This window comes from Macrobrachium nipponense, chromosome 12 (assembly GCF_015104395.2).
Source record: "Macrobrachium nipponense isolate FS-2020 chromosome 12, ASM1510439v2, whole genome shotgun sequence".
NCBI classification, from domain to species: Eukaryota; Metazoa; Arthropoda; class Malacostraca; order Decapoda; family Palaemonidae; genus Macrobrachium; species Macrobrachium nipponense.
The window spans coordinates 45,481,348-45,498,008 of record NC_087205.1 but is presented as its reverse complement, the minus strand read 5'-3'; the positions used below and the strand labels follow the sequence as shown (position 1 = coordinate 45,498,008).

General features: G+C 37.7%; 1 protein-coding gene across 1 annotated transcript in view; it reads right to left on the bottom strand.

The window, feature by feature from the left end:
- Positions 1-16,661, bottom strand: part of LOC135224511 (uncharacterized) — a 475,768-nt gene that overhangs the window by 447,105 nt on the left and 12,002 nt on the right. The window contains exon 2 of the mRNA XM_064263554.1: positions 7,663-7,805. The gene's annotated coding sequence lies outside the window, so the exon portion shown is untranslated. The remainder of the gene's footprint in view (positions 1-7,662; positions 7,806-16,661) is intronic.

Here is a 16,661-nt window from a genome sequence, read left to right as displayed (position 1 = left end):
TATATATATATCATTTTTTAAGTAAAGAAGAAAAACCAAGTCTGTGTTTCTTTACTGCCACAAGCTATCTAGGCAGTATGGAGAGTAACTTCGACTTGAAACTGATCCCCGAGTATGATGGCAGAAACGCACAATCTGTTATGGAGTGGCTGGAGAAGTTGGAGTTGGTTTGCAAGCTTCGGAAAGTTGATGATGTGGCCAGTGTGATTCCTCTGCGGCTTACAGGTGGTGCCTTTGCAGTGTACTTACAGTTACCCACAGCAGATAGGAAGAAGGTTGACAAGGTGAAAGAAGCATTGTTGGCTGCGTTTGCTGTTGATCCCTATGTAACCTATGAACAGTTTGTCAGTAAGAAGTTGCACAGTGGAGAGGCACCGGATGTCTACTAAGCTGAACTACGTCGACTCGGATCCCTATTTGGAGGAATTTCTGAGAAAGCTCTTGCATGTGCTTTTGTAGCTGAAAACTTCCAGAGAGAGTTCGTCAGCTGTTGAGAGCCGGGTCTCGCATGGAGGCCCTCGATCTGGAACAGATTTTGGCTCGGGCACGGGCGGTTCTGAAAGATGACCTTCCTTCTGTTTCAGTGGAAACATGTTTTGGCGCCACAGGAAGCTTGGGTTCTGTGCCAGTAGAAACAACAGTTCAGAAATGTCATGTATGCCTTGGACCAAATCACTTTGCAAGGGACTGTCTTGCTCGCAACCGAGTAAATGGTCGATTTCGGAGAAGGGTAAAGTGCTATCGGTGTGGTGGAATGGGGCACATTGCGTCAGCTTGTCCGAGAAACGAGCAAGGAGAGGAGGCATCAGCGCCAGCCTCCTCTCCCCAAACCCACTGAGTAAGTTGCTGCCAAGTACTGTTTTGAGTGTAGAGAGGGTCTTCAGTGTTGCGTGTTAGTAGACACTGGGTGTTCTCAAAGCATCGCTCACATCTCATGCTGTAAGGCATGGAACAAGTGCACAGTTAGCATGATAACTGTGAGTGGGCAAGAATGGGTGTGTGAAGGAATGGGCGTCGTACACTTGCAGCTCAGTAATGGAGCTACTGCCAGCATTTCTGTATGTGTAACTACTCTAATGCCCCTCGGTTTTAAATTTCTTCTCGGCATGGATGGTGTGAGGGCTCTAGGAGGAGTCACTGTCGATACCCAGGGTGGTGTACATTTTGGAATGGAAGACACTCTTTTTTCTGCAGCTGCTGATGTGAAGGTGGGGGTGGATGAGCGTGATTTTAGTGCAATTTATGATCCTGTGATTAAATGTTGGACAGCTACATGGAAATGGTCTGAGGGCAAGGAGCCTGGCATCCTGGAGAATGGAGTAAAGGCATATTCTGTACCTCAGGAGGCAAAGGACCTGTATGAATCAGAGCTACAAAGATGGGTGAATGATGGCTGGCTGCTTCCTTATGATGAGAATAAATATGGACCAGCTAAGGGGCTTATTCCCCTCATGGCTGTTGTACAGCAAAATAAAAAGAAGGTGCGGCCTGTACTGGACTTCAGAGAACTGAATACGTACATTGATGCATTTACAGCAGACTCGGATGTGTGCTCAGACAAACTACGTGAGTGGCGCAGGCAAGGAGTGAATGTATCTGTAGTAGACTTGGCTAAAGCTTACCTGCAAATAAGAATCCATGAGTCTCTGTGGCCATACCACTGTATATTTCAAAGGCCAGAGGTATTGCCTGACTCGACTGGGGTTTGGCTTGAATATTGCTCCGATGGTAATGAAATCTGTTTTAAACTGTGTTCTCCTTCAGGACCCAATTGTAAGAAAAGGAACATCAGCTTATATTGATGACATCTTGGTGAATGAAGATATTGTTAAGGCCAGCCGTGTAGAGGAGCATCTTAGAAATTTTGGGCTAGTAAGTAAGCCACACCAAAGACTTGCTGAAGGGGCTCGAGCATTGGGCCTGAGAGTTTGGGGGGAGCAGGAGAGTCTTTTTTGGAAAAGGGACAATGACCTGGGCGATGCACCAAGACAATTGACTCGGCGAGCAGTGTTCTCATACTGTGGTAGACTGTTAGGCCATTACCCTGTTTGTGGATGGCTGCGAGTGGCGGTAGCATTCATCAAGAGAAGAGCCAATAAAGTCACTGAAGGATGGGACGACGTCATTAATGATGATTACATCAAAATGTGTTTGCAGGAACTTCTGGAGAAGGTTAAGAAGGATGACCCTGTGAGAGGACAGTGGAATGTCACCGGTGACAAATTCAAGATCTGGGTGGATGCTAGTTCTCTTGCGCTTGGTGTTGCAGTGGAAGTAAATGGTTCCATTGTGGAAGATGCCAGCTGGCTGCGGAAAGACGACTCTTGCCACATCAATATGGCTGAGCTAGGTGCAGTCATTAAAGGATTGAATCTTGCACTGGCTTGGAAGATACAAAAGGTGGAATTAATGACTGACTCATCTACTGTGCATAGATGGATTTCAGATGGACTTTTAGGAAAAAGCAGATTGAAGACTAAGGCCGCAAGTGAAATGCTCATCAGAAGAAGACTAGGAATAGTCTTGTCATTGATAGAAGAGTGTGACCTCCAGCTGTCTATTACACTTGTGTCTTCTGCCAATAATAAAGCTGACAGTTTGACACGTGTACCTCAGCGCTGGCTGAGGGACCTTGGTTCATGTCACCAAGATGCAAAACTTGTGTGTGCTTCTGTTGTCCCTGCCATTAGTGATGGAATTAAGGAGATCCATCATGCTGCTGGTCACCCGGGTGTGAGAAGAACTCTCTATTTTGTGAAGAAAGTCCATCCAGGAGTTACCAGGCGGCAAGTACAGGCTGTTGTCAAATGCTGTGAGGCATGCCAGTCAATAGACCCGGCCCCAGTGAAGTGGCAGAAGGGTAGTCTGGAAGTGGATAGAGTGTGGCAGAGAGTTGGCATGGATATTACTCACTATGATGGACAGCCAGCCGTATCTTACTCTCATTGATTGTGGACCATCTCGATTTGCCATCTGGCGTCGGCTCCATTTTCAGACCAGTGAGAGCATCATCGGGCAACTTGAGACAGTGTTCTATGAACGAGGAGCGCCAGAGGAACTGTTAACTGACAATGACCCTGCTTTTCGCAGCAAACTATTTGCTGACTTTGCAAAAAAGTGGTGCGTGCATCTTAATTTTAGATGTGCTTATGTTCCATCAGGAAATGGTATAGCTGAGAGATGCCATCGAACTGTTAAAGTCATTGCTGCAAGGAAAGGCTGCAGCATTGCAGAGGCTGTATATCTGTATAATTTGATGCCTCGTGATGACTGCGACTCAACGACTGCCCCTGTCAGTATGCTGTATTCTTACCCTGTGAGGGTCCGAGAAGTGGATCCATGCTCAATGAACAAAGTGGCAGTGAGTGGCCCCTACAAAGCAGGTGATGAGGTGTGGGTAAAACCATCCAACATGCGATGCAATATGCAATTTGAAAGAGGCAAGGTTACAAGAGTTTTGTCAGAACAAGCTGTTGAAGTCAATGGAGTTCCACGCCATGTTAGAGATCTTCGTTCGTGTTCTTCACAAGGATTGATATTGAGTGAGGAAACTACTGATGCTGAGGATGAGGAGCTTCTTATACAGCTTCCTGTTCATGAAGATGAGGGGGAAGAGGAAGATTCAGGCACTGTTGCTGAGTGCAACGCAATTCCAAGACTTTCAACAAGAATTAGAAGAGCTAGAGTTTGTAATATATGTGAATGTAATTCAGGGGGGAGTGTATAATTATTGTTTGAAACTGTTAATTACTGTTTGGGTTTAATTGGACAGTTTATGTATAAAGGTATTTCTGTTGTTGTGGGTTATTAAGGAAGAGGTGTAAATGACCGTTTATGACTAGTTGAGTTTGTATATTACTTGTTGTTGATTGTCAATGATTATTTAAGATGTTCTCTTGAAGAGTGGGGAGTATGTGTGGTTAGTTGAAGTCAAGCCCTGTAGGAGATTATTACCTCTCCACCAAAGGATCGTTGTGTGTCTGTATCCATTATATATATATCATTTTTTAAGTAAAGAAGAAAAACCAAGTCTGTGTTTCTTTACTGCCACAGACACAATCAGGGCAAGAAACTGTGCTTTCAACGTGGTATGGCCATCAAAAGACAAACTCCATCACCGTTAGCAAACCGCCAAACACCAAACCAACTGTCACCAACAAACTGCTGAATACCAACACAAAAAAAACACCAAACAAGCACCAAGGCTACACACCAATTCACAAACATCAGACACGACAAATTGCTCACCAACTCGACAACCACAGATGGACAGAAGCACGACAGAACTCGATTACTAAAATACCCAAAACTTATGTGAAATGCACACAGACGACTCTACTGACAGACCACCTCTCACTCCCAATGCCTTTATTGACTGACTACTACTGACTGACCCCAAATGCTTGACAACCAAGCCACTCAACAAGACAAAACACCCGCCAAACAAGCAGTTCATTCATCAACCACCCATTTATCATTCACATCCTCTCTCTCTTTCACGCTCTCCCTCTCTCTCAAAACGAAAAAATCAGGCACAAACCTTCTCCATACTATCTTAACAATAATAATAAACATAAAAATACAATATAATAAATAAGCAAAACATTCCAGACCCTTCCTATCGCTTCCGACAAATGCAAACAACCCAACAAAACAACAGACAAACCAACCAGCCACTCTTGCTTCCTCTCTCTCTCACAAGCAACCCTTGAGAATGTTGTCAAATGCAACCAATTCATCAATTCCCCCATAATGGGACATGAAGCCATCCCTGCCCTCTTGGTGTAGGATAGTAACACTAGCCGGGCTAGGAGCAGTAGAAATTTTTAATGTGCACTTATCAAATATTCTGTGATCTAACCTACTTAAGTATAAGATAGAATTTTGAAATTTGACATAAGTGAAAAAAATAAGTTATGAATGCTAACAGTATTGTTCAAAACATTAATAAAGGTTTTCGTTCATTTTTACAGTTAAATTCTTTAAATGTTTATATAAGTTTTAAATTGTGACTTGAAAAAGTTAAATTTTAGGTCAGAGACGTCACCAAAGCGACAAAGTTGAAGAGTTAAGTCATTTTAATTATATTTTTTGAAACAAGCAGCTTGTGTAGTTTGGCTAACATAGCTGTTAATAAAAGTGAGTTTATTACGTGATGGCCTACCGGTCGGTGCTGCGATGGTGCTTACTGTTGGTGACCCTCTTCAGCATTGCATTTGCTTTTTCAACATTTATTAACCAATCATAGTAGTTGCATCACATCAATTATCCTAAATAAAACCTTGAAACAATTACTGAACTAGCAGATTCACTGTGAAAAGAGAACGGTTATTTAAAATCATAAAATAAAATTAAAAGGAGAAAACGTTTTTATCCATATTCTGGTGGTTTTTGTACAATTTCAAGGTTCCATTAATTTATCAATTCAAATAAAACGAAAATTTAAATCATTGATGCATTAATAATAATTTCGTTCTTCCAGCAGGGCAGGAATAAAAACTTCGTTATTAATTTTAAGAAATACTAAAAGACTAACAAATAATTTAATGTAAACTTCAAAATACACTAATCAATTACACTTATAACTAACAACATCCGACATGTTCTATTCATGATTGGAATTATCGTTTTTTTTTTCTCTCTCTCTCTCTTTTTTTTTTTTTTTTTTTTTTTACTTGGAAATTGTACAATAGTCTCTAGAATAAGGCCAAACTGTTGACCTATTAGGAAGACGTACGTAGGCTAACTTTCCATATTAACGTTGTTTTCATCATTAATGAAAATCATTTTGCCTCTGTGTGTGTGTGTGTGTGTGTGTGTGTGTGTGTGTGTGTGTGTGTGTGTGTGTGTGCGTGTGCGCGCGCGCGCTTTTAGAAAATGTGTAGTAAAGTGTAGCAAGGAAAAAGACAACTTCGTTTCAAACAAATATTTAATTCTAATAAAACAAAATTATTACATAAAATTATGCTTTTTTATAAATAAATTCGCTTTAAAAATAAAATAATTTCTTGATAAATAAAAAATGCTATTCAAATCATTACACAATATGAAAAAAAGATTAAATGAGGCTGACATTACCTTCTTACTGGCCCAAAAAGCTATTGGTTTTATTAGGGGATTTCTGACTGTAGCTAGGCTGGGTAGTGCAGAAAGCACTTGCCACTGGGATGAGTCACAGGATGGTTTCACTTACAGGTTCCTATACTCAATCTATTGTTCTTATGTGATCACTGTCTGATATATATATATATGTATATATGTATGTATGTATGTAGTATATATATATATATATATATATATATATATATATATATATATATATATATATATATATATATATATATATATATATCTTAAAGACATGGTAGTGAATTGCTAATCTCAGCTCTTTCCGGTTAGAGACAAGCACTGGATTCCTTGAAGACGCTGAAATGAAAAACAGACGGGATAGATGACCAATGCACTTTGAGGTCAATGAAGCCTCGAAGATCACAATCTTCGCGCATGGAGCACCCGTGTTTGCTGGGTGCAACGTAGGGTGTGTCTGTGTGTTCGTAACGAACGGTATATGACTTTTATTATGGGGGGATAAGTGCTAAGAGGGAGGACTCACTGACTGCTTGTGACAGTGTGGAACATGCCTGGAAGAGGTGTTGCGAGGTGTAGCACACCCATCGAATAAGGTAACGTAAGAAAGAACTTTGAAAAAGTTAACCTTTGAAGTAATAATTATTGGGTCTGGAGAAAGAGAAGTGTGGTGCGGTACACATTATTTTTTATTAACTTTCATGGTTAAGGCGGTGTTATAATTGTGGTCTCCCTTATTTCTAATGGATTCAAAGTCACCATACAGAAAAAGGGATTCCCTAAGATTTCTATTGACTTATTAAAAATGTTATGATTAGTTGGACATAATGAGATAAGAGGGGGTACTTACTTAAGTATGATTTTGAGAGGAAATGATAGTTTAACGTTTTTTGGGGGGGTCAGTTAATTTATTTTATTCCATTTTATTAATTAATTTTATTCCATTTTAATGTTAGCTAATTTGGGAAATAAAAAGTATATTTTTGTAAATACGGGAATTTATTTGCCTAGTTTGCTTTTTTCAGCCGACTCCCCAGAATGAACTGCAACGAACGAGGGTAGGTTTAGTTGCTAGTAGCAGTTTATTTCATTTTGTTTATACGAGTGTCATTTGACCTTAAAACCCGTTCAAGATATATATATATATATATATATATATATATATATATATATATATAGATATATATATATATATATATATCAATGAGTGGAAAACATTGAGTAGGTTTCCTGCAATTATATTCATATTTGCAATACTAGTAATTGTTCATATATTTAGACATGAATAAGGGTCTCAGGACAGTTCGTGCAATCAAAACCATAATTTGATCCTGAGCTCCCAATTTTGTACACTTTTCCCTCAACTGCGAGAGAACTCAAAGTTGCACAAACTCGGCTAACTTTTTGTAAGCCTGGTAACAATTGGCACAGAAATGGATGGACCTAGAGCTATAGTAACATCCTAATACTATTGCTCGTTGATACACAAAAAATATTCCTGCAAATTTCTATAAAACCTTATATAACTTTTAGTTTTGTTTCTAACGACAAAAGGATAATGAGAAGGAGTCTTACCTTATTTTGAGTTTTTTGGCTTCCAAGTCACCCGACAAATGATAAGGGAGCAGGGAAGGGCGAATTAAGTAGAATGTAGGATCCCTTTTCAAATCTCCGAAAAACAGGTTGTGCTCCTCAGGTGTCAGCTGACTTAACAGGAACTGTTGACAAAGAGCAAAGAAAGAGTCACAATATGTAAATTGTCTATATTCCCCTTTTCTCCTTGTTTTACTCTCATTTTTACTATTTTCTCTTATGATTTAGCTCTTCTTTTATTACTTGAAATTGCTATCTTTCATACTAACTTGCTTGTTCACTATCATGTATATCAGAAGGGTCATCATCTAACTGTTCAGATACGACAGATAACAATAGTCCAGCAAAGACAAAGTTTTCAGGAAAAATTTTTCTAAATCATTTCTGTCTTGACTGTGGCTAATCTCAGATCACTACAGGTCAGCTAAACATTTGTTCTGAGAATAAGCAGATGCTCTCCCCACTACAGGTAGTCAGTCCCATATGGGCACAGGTCCGGTGAATTTTTATGTAACCGACCATAATCTGTGATGTCACCAAAACTGGTCGATGCGACAATTTACTGGTGTAAACATAGGGATAATTACCTATGTTACACTTTGAAATGTGATTTAATAAATATCCCTCCATAGATTTAGTGGTGAATGCGATTCTGAACATATGAAATATCGTAGTTCATGTGATTATCAATATTGGAGAAATCGAAACAGGCGAAATGTTGCACAAATAAGGTTTTGTGTATGTGAAACTTTTAGAAACTGGCAGGATCCTGGAGACTTTTTTTTTTTTTTTTTTCCTGTCTTGTCCTTGTGTGCATTTGGGACTTCAGATGATTTCTTTTTGTAAGTTGTCTGCTGGCGCAAGTCCGCCTTTCACTTCATGTATTTTGTTAAATTTACATAGTTTGATTTTGTGATAAAATTGTTGTTCACAATTTTATCTCATGCCTAAAAATTTAACAAAAAAAAGCCTCGTTTGTACATTTCACCTATTCGATTTCTCCGATATCAATATTCACATGAACTACAGTATTTCATGTCTAAAGTCGCATCCACCATTTTAATCAATGGAGGATTTCAATTTACTGGTTACATCAGTAAATTGTTGCTTTGACCAGTTTGCGTTGCGCAGAAGAGTCCCAAACTTGTCACTAAAGCGGGACCGTCTATATTGTGCTCTCTCCCTAGTGACGAAAGACTTTGAACCCGTAATCCTTAACTAACTGTTGAGGGCTCCCATAAGTATTAACTGGTGTTTGGGGCTTTTACCTTCTTTCTACTGCTGTGTTTTCTGCTCTTCATAACCTTCAAGATGACCTGAGGCACTGAAGTGACGCATCAGGAAGATAATCACTGACTTTGGTGTTACTCATTTTGGTGCTGAGATAAATATATAAATACAATTCCTCAACCTTACTGAACCTTAAACACTTTCATGGGGTATATTTTACCCGATAAAAAAAAATTTTTTCTCCTACTAGAAACCCAATGCCCCAAGATGGTTGGTGTTCACAATATCTTCATATTTATGAACGGTCTTCAAGTGAATGGCAGTTTCGTCTGTCCCACATGCTCATCGTGCCCTGGAGATGGGGTGCCGGGAAAAATTTACTCCATGGCAGTATTAGTGCACTAAATGAAAAAAAAAATTAATTAAAGCAGTTTGTTGTGACCAGCAAAATAAAAGATTGTGGCATCATCAGCAAAGCTGCATACCAAAGTTCAAATCTTCATCATCAATTCATTTTTTATATATATATATATATATATATATATATATATATATATATATATATATATAATATATATATATTATATATAATATATGATATATAATATATATATATATCTATATATATATATATATATATATATATATATATATATATAATAGTAGTGTGTGTGTGTGTGTGTGTGTGTGTGTGTGTGTTAATTTTTTTGCAGGGTATTCTATTTCTCTATTTTTCACGGTTTTCTTAAGTTACCCCAAAAGTTTACTTTCTACTTTTTCAAGAACAGATTATTTACCAATAAAAAGAAAAGGTTGAAGTTTCTTTTTTTCAGAAATAAAATATCTTCATTACATTTTGTTTTATTGGTTTTCCAAACTGGAGTAGTAATTACCCTACGACAGTGATAGTGTGACTCACAAATCACGAAATTGTTTAATTGAGACTGCTTACCACACTGAGATGCTATCTAGGTGTTTGTTTATAGCTGGTTAGATGACCTTTACAAATCCAAACTGCTGTTTGCCTTGTCCCTACCATTGGTTTTACAAAAAATGACAACAAATCAATTCATGTTAATTTTTACCATTTCCAAGAGATATGTCATCTTAGATACCTCCTACACAAATCAGGGCCCAAAAATGGGTGAGTAGGGAGGAAACGGTACTACATTCCCAGGGCCTAGCAGTCTGGGAGCTCCATGGTAGTGGGTTATCTATTTTAACTTATATTTTTACAGTATAAACAAAATCAAAGGATGCTTAAGGGGCCCATGCTCCCATAACGATTAAATTAATTGAACAAGATGACGGAAACCATAGACATAGTCATGATCTTGTAATCAGGTATAGCATGACAAAAACTGAGCAATACATTACGTAAAAATTGGTAAACATCAGTGGAGTCAGGAAGTTATAAACTACTCGCCGGAGAGGAGGGTGGGGAAGCTGTAGAGGAAGAGTTCGGGAGGGGCCCAGTTTTTATGCCAGTACTGAAAGGGCGGTGCTTAGGCCCTGACACAAATAATGGGTTCCATAATGTCTAAGGTCTAAATGTAGCAACAATATGTCAAAGGATGACACATGTACAACTATATTGAGAACTCATGCTACATGACTGCATAGGATTTCGTTCAAAATTCACTAAGTGGCAACTAACATGCTCCATGTTTGTCTGTTATTTCAATGCGCGAAAACACGATTATTGCATACAATAAGGCCATAATGTTTCATATTTTTCAAAACTTTAAGAAAATGTCACGTACTAACGCCAAATTTCAGGAAAAAAAACCTTAAGAAACATTTTCAAAACTTTCATTTACACATTGCTGATACATTTGACCGAAACGAAGTCATCATCAAACCTCAGTTCACGTGTTAAATAAAAAACGACAAAAATTTTCCTAACATTAATATTGCTTACAAAGCATAAAATTTGAAAAACCGCTATTTGATTGCTTTTACACCACAGCGCTGAAAAAAATTAAATAGGTATATAAAAAAGTAGAATGCGCCCATTGATATCAACGTGTGAGGGGAGCGTGTGTTGTAACCATTAAGTGTCGGTGCAACAATATCCACCTGGTGTAACATAGGTCTACAATGAGTAGCGACAATGAAATTATCATGAAAACATTTATTTTATATTTGTAAGAGGAATGTTTGGATTTCCATGCAAAATTATTTATCATATTTCTTGAATGCTACAAAAATGATAGCATACTAACAAATATTCGCCCATTCCTTGGTCAAAGCCAAGATTTTGTTCCTAGGCCTAGGTGCGTTAGATTTCTTTACACTTAGCGATCACATTTCTATATAAACAAATTCTGGCCAGAAAGCAAGTGAGGTTATCTACACATTCTTGCACTTTAAGTTACCTTACGAAAGAATAAATTATACACCAAAAGAAAGCAGATGGACTTGTAAGAAAATAATATTTTAAGCCAGTTAAAAAACAAGTGCTCCATATGCCTTGATATTAATAGTAATATATATATCGATTAATAGCCATCTTCTCCATATAATCAAAATCATCATCATCTTTGATTCCTCATTGAACAGGTAATATATACAAATAAATTCATTAGTAACAGATTACATCTCAAAAGGCTTACATAATTTTTTTTAAGCCTATAAATCATTTTGCAACATCCAGGCAGCTTAAACACAGCCCAAAACTTCGGCATTCAAAGAAAACTTGTTATAATTCATAATTATGTTTTGAAAATGTTGCTATGAATGACTGTTGAGCTTATTAGGTCTACTGTTATAATACTGCAGAGGTAGTTATGTTGACGAGCCCGAGGAGCATATTAAGTGTAATTGTCATTGATGGCACCGCTACCCTTATCACACCGTACTTTGAACAAAGCAACGTGAAAAAATCACAGATTACGAATCATACCAATACATAATAGGGATCATATTTATATAACCACAAGGAAAATAGTGCTAGCTGTGAATTCGCAAACTTTTCGACATGTATAACATTAGAAATAAAAAAAAAAGTTTAACACTACTTGCCAACATCGCATTGAGTCTGAGATTCTGGGTAATACAAAAAGAATCATGTTGCATCAGAATTGAGCATTACTGTATAGTACACTCGACAAAAAAAGTGAAGATACAGTTTTCATTAGCTTTCGTTAATCGAATTTCCCATTTGTTTTTACTGAAAAGACATATTGCTAAATTTACTCTAGAATATGAAAATACACTGCAAATTATATTATATAAGTTAAAACTGCAAAACAAAACCGTTTAGATATGTGGTGAAATTATATCCTCTGATTGTTAAAAATGGTCCACGGTAGGAATTTTAGGAACTGGAATTATATTACAAACCAGAAATCAACTTGTGTTTATCTTAAATCTCGGTGGTAGTCGCCAAACGCAGAGACGAGAACTAACCTAGCATTCTTATATAACCCCTATACACATGTGGCCAAACATGCAAATTAACTTATATAAGATACCTAGCTGGTTCGATATCTTCAGGAAGATAAGTACACTTAATTACATAATATAATACAGAATGGCAGTGCTCGCCACTATCAGGGCACGAATATTTCCCTTAAATTGCCATGTGTGCACAGCAACCCATTACCCCAACATTAAGGCAGGAAAAAAAGTGGAGGGAAACTCTTGTTGCATTTGCAAAATACGGTCGAAAAAAATATCACTTACAATTAAAAATAATTAGTAATCATTAATTAGTAAATCACAAAATCTAAAGTAAAATTAATGATAAAGAAATTAACACTTTTCTTTTAATGGAAATTAAAATTAAATGTGTCAATTTATGACATTCTCTGGCCAAGCTCCAAAAAAATTAACCAACAATAAAAGGTGATTTCTCACATAAGAATTAAACTTAACTTCCAGAGCTCCTTGTTTTATGAGCTCTCTCCTCTAGTGTAGCTCCAGTTTTGCTAGCACGTTGAGGACATGTTTCAATCATTTGACCTGGGGGGACGAGGCATTTCGGGACTAGGAACATCAGTGTTCACATTATCATCAAGATTACCTATAAGTTCCACATTCACTGGTTCACTAACCTCTAAAGGTACAAGCTTTTCAGCTGTTCGTGTACTGACATGACTTTTACAGTACACATTTACAGAACGTATGACTCCTTCTGAATCAGGTCAGAGTTCAACAATTCTACCTAAGGCCACTCACTTCTTGGAGATTCAACTTGGACCAAAACAACATCCCCAACTTTAAGATTGTTCAATTCCTTAGCTCTATCAGAACCATAATGACGTTCTCTTAAGGAAATTATATATTCATTCTTCCAGACCTTCTCAAACTTGGAAATGATACAAGACAATAAGGAAAATTGCTTATTCAATTGATCGTGGTCCATGTAAGTAGGATCAGATTCATCCTCTAAAACTACTGGTGGCATAGCTTCAATCGATCTGCCAAATAGATGTGAAGGTGACAAGGGTTCTGAAGACATCCTATCACTGTTGATATAAGTGAGCGGTCTATTTTCAACACGAGATTGAATCTCAACAACCACAGTCTGAAGTTCATCTAAACTGACTCTTTTATGATACAAAACCTTTCGCAAACAGTTCTTAACAACCTTAATCATCCTTGCCAAGGTGCTCTGGGAGCAATGAATTTCCAAACAATACCACGATTACTAAAATATTCTCGTATTTGAGGATCACTACATATTTCCTCAAGAAACTTGGCAGTTACTTTAAAGTTTGTCCCATTCTGAAATTATTTGTTTGGGAACAGACCAAGTGCCACAAAACCTACGAAAACTTAATAAGAATGATTCTGCTGTCATATCTAAAGCCACATCTAGGTGAACTGCTCTTGTAGCTGTACAAGTAAACAAGCAGATATAAACCTTCCTTGGCTCATTATCTTCAGTCTTTGTAATGACAAAAGGCCCAGAATAATCAACATCTACATTCGCAAATGGTCTGTTCAAAACAACTCTATGTAAAGGCAAAGCAGGGGGACCGGTGTAAACACAGGGTTTACCTTCAACTTCCCTGCAGATAACACATTTTCTAATCACTTTGTGTACTGCTTGCCTTCCCTTGGGGATCCAAAGTTGTTTCCTGTACTCCTCCATGTAAATTATACCCAAGTGCCTTTAGAATGAAAAGGTTAGTTAAATGTTCTCCCGGTGGTTTGTTTGTATGGTGCTTTTACGTTACATGGAACCAGTGGTTATTCAGCAACGGGACCACCGGCTTTACGTGACTTCCGAACCACGTCGAGAGTGAACATCTATCACCAGAAATACACATCTCTCACTCCTCAACGGAATGGCCGAGAATCGAACCCGCGACCACGGAGGTGGAATGCTAATACCATACCAACTACGCCGCTGAGGCGGTGGAACTAGTACAGTGTATTTGGAATTCACAGCAATCTCAGCATGCTGAAGGCGACCTCTTGACCTCATCAGTCCAATGGATGGATCAAAATACAGACCTAAGTCCTTAATCAAATCAGAACATTCCACAGACAAGCTATGTGGTTTCTGCAGATCATACAAGCTCTTAAATTCAATAGGATCAGGATTCTTAGACTAAAACAGCCAAGAAAAAGTTTCTTTAAACTTAGTAAGTTGATAATATCTCAGCCATTAAACTGCTGGATATGGTAAAGTTATCTTTGACACTCAATTTGGTGATATCTTGAGTAACAATTTTTTCAGAAACTGAAATACATATTTCGTTATCATGAAAATCTTCTCCAGAGAAGAACATTCTCTAACTTCAAATAAACATTCAAGCTTTACTGGATCAACTTGTCTCTCCGCTGCTATCTCATAAACTACAACTTCATCCTTTTGACTTGGCCACAAACTTTCACATGGTAGCCAAGCGGGACCTTTAAACCATAAAGAATTTGACACTAAGTCTTTAACTTCAACTCCACGAGTCACTAAGTCAGCAGGATTTTCTCCAGAAGACACATGAAATATTTGATAATTGGCCGACACTTCTCTGATCTCAGCCACCCTGTTCTTGACATAAGTAATTTTGCAATTATCGTTTCTGACCCGTTGAATAGCGGCCTCATTATCAGACCAAACCACATTTCTTGAAATATTAATATTGCTTAAAACTTTGTGAATGTAGTTGGCTAATGTAGTTCCTAACCAAATTGATGTCAGTTCCAATTGTGTAAGAGTTTTTGTTTTAAGGGGGGCAACCTTAGCTTTTGCCATAACAAGATTACTTTCTCCATTTCCTACCAAATAGGCTGCACAACCATAAGCTTTGGTCGAGCTGTCACAAAATATGTGCAAAACATAGTTTACTCCTTGAATTGCAACTTTGCGAGGTATTGAAAATTCACCAGGTGCCTTGAACTCTTCATATTATTCCATCCAACTACTTAAAAATTCTTTTACCTAATGGATCATTCCAGGAGACGTTAGTCCTCCAAACAGCTTGAATAAGGATTTTACCCCATACGATTACTGGACAAAGGAATCCTAGTGGATCAAAAACCGTTGAGACCAAACTAAGTAAATTGCGTTTTGTGATTACTTCAGGTACAAATATTTTAGCCGACTTCGAACTAAGCATGTCTGAGTTGACATCCCAATTCAATCCAAGAACTGAAGTAGTGGTAGGAACAACATAACCACTGTTATCTTCTTCGATTTTAATTTTAAGTTTCTCATTGTTAGTTACCCAAGTCCTGAGTGGCATATTGCCACTCTTCAGTTGCTTGTTAGTCTCAGCATAAAATTCTGATAATTCTATTTCATTAGACATACTACCCTGAAGATTATCAACATAAAAGGATTTGGCAATCAAATTGTTAAAGGGGCTACCTGACCTACTCAAATGATAGTCAAGTGCTGCCATCAACAAAAATGGAGATGATGTGCTACCAAACAGCACACTAGCAAATCTATAAGTGTCTAAACCTGCTTCTGGATTCTGCGGATCTCGGAACCACAGAAATCTAACAAAATCTCGATCAACATTCTGCAGACCTACCCACAAAAAGCCTTGCTAATATCTGCACAAAATGCAAAATCATTGACTAAATGTTAACAAAACATCACCTAACTTCTCTGTCAGGGAGGGTCCCTTGATTAAACAATCATTGAGAGAAGGATTATCCTTTCCATCTCGAGCACTTCAATTATACACTATCCTTAAGGGGGTAGTGACCGAATCTTTAAGCACCCTGTGATGCGGAATATAATGTGTATTAGCACCAGCTACTGCATCAGGAACTTTCTCAATAAATTTCTGTTTTAACTGATCCTGGATGATATTATGGTATGCATCCAAATGTCCAGGAACCTAAGATAAATTTTTTCTTAATGTATACACTTGACCTAAAGCCATTCTATGGTTGTTGGGCAAAAGAGGGCAATTTTCTTTCCAGGGAAGACGAACAAAATACTGTCCATTTTGATACTCAACACTATTGACATACCTTTTGTAGACACAATCACCTACAGATGGGGCAGTTGGATTGATGCCTATCGATTCTAATTCCCATAATTTATGAACTTGTTCATTATCCTCTTCAATCAAATCGCTAACATGAAGAGGAGAAATATTAGCAGTTAATCTGCAAACAACATTTGTCTTAATGGAAGTTTCCAGGTTATTGGAAAATTGTGAGGAAATCCTACCAAATGGAATGTAACCACCAGGTGTCTCAAACAATCTAACACCTTCATACTTGGTAACACCATCAACAAAATCGGCAAAATAATCAGAACCCACAATTAATTCAATCCC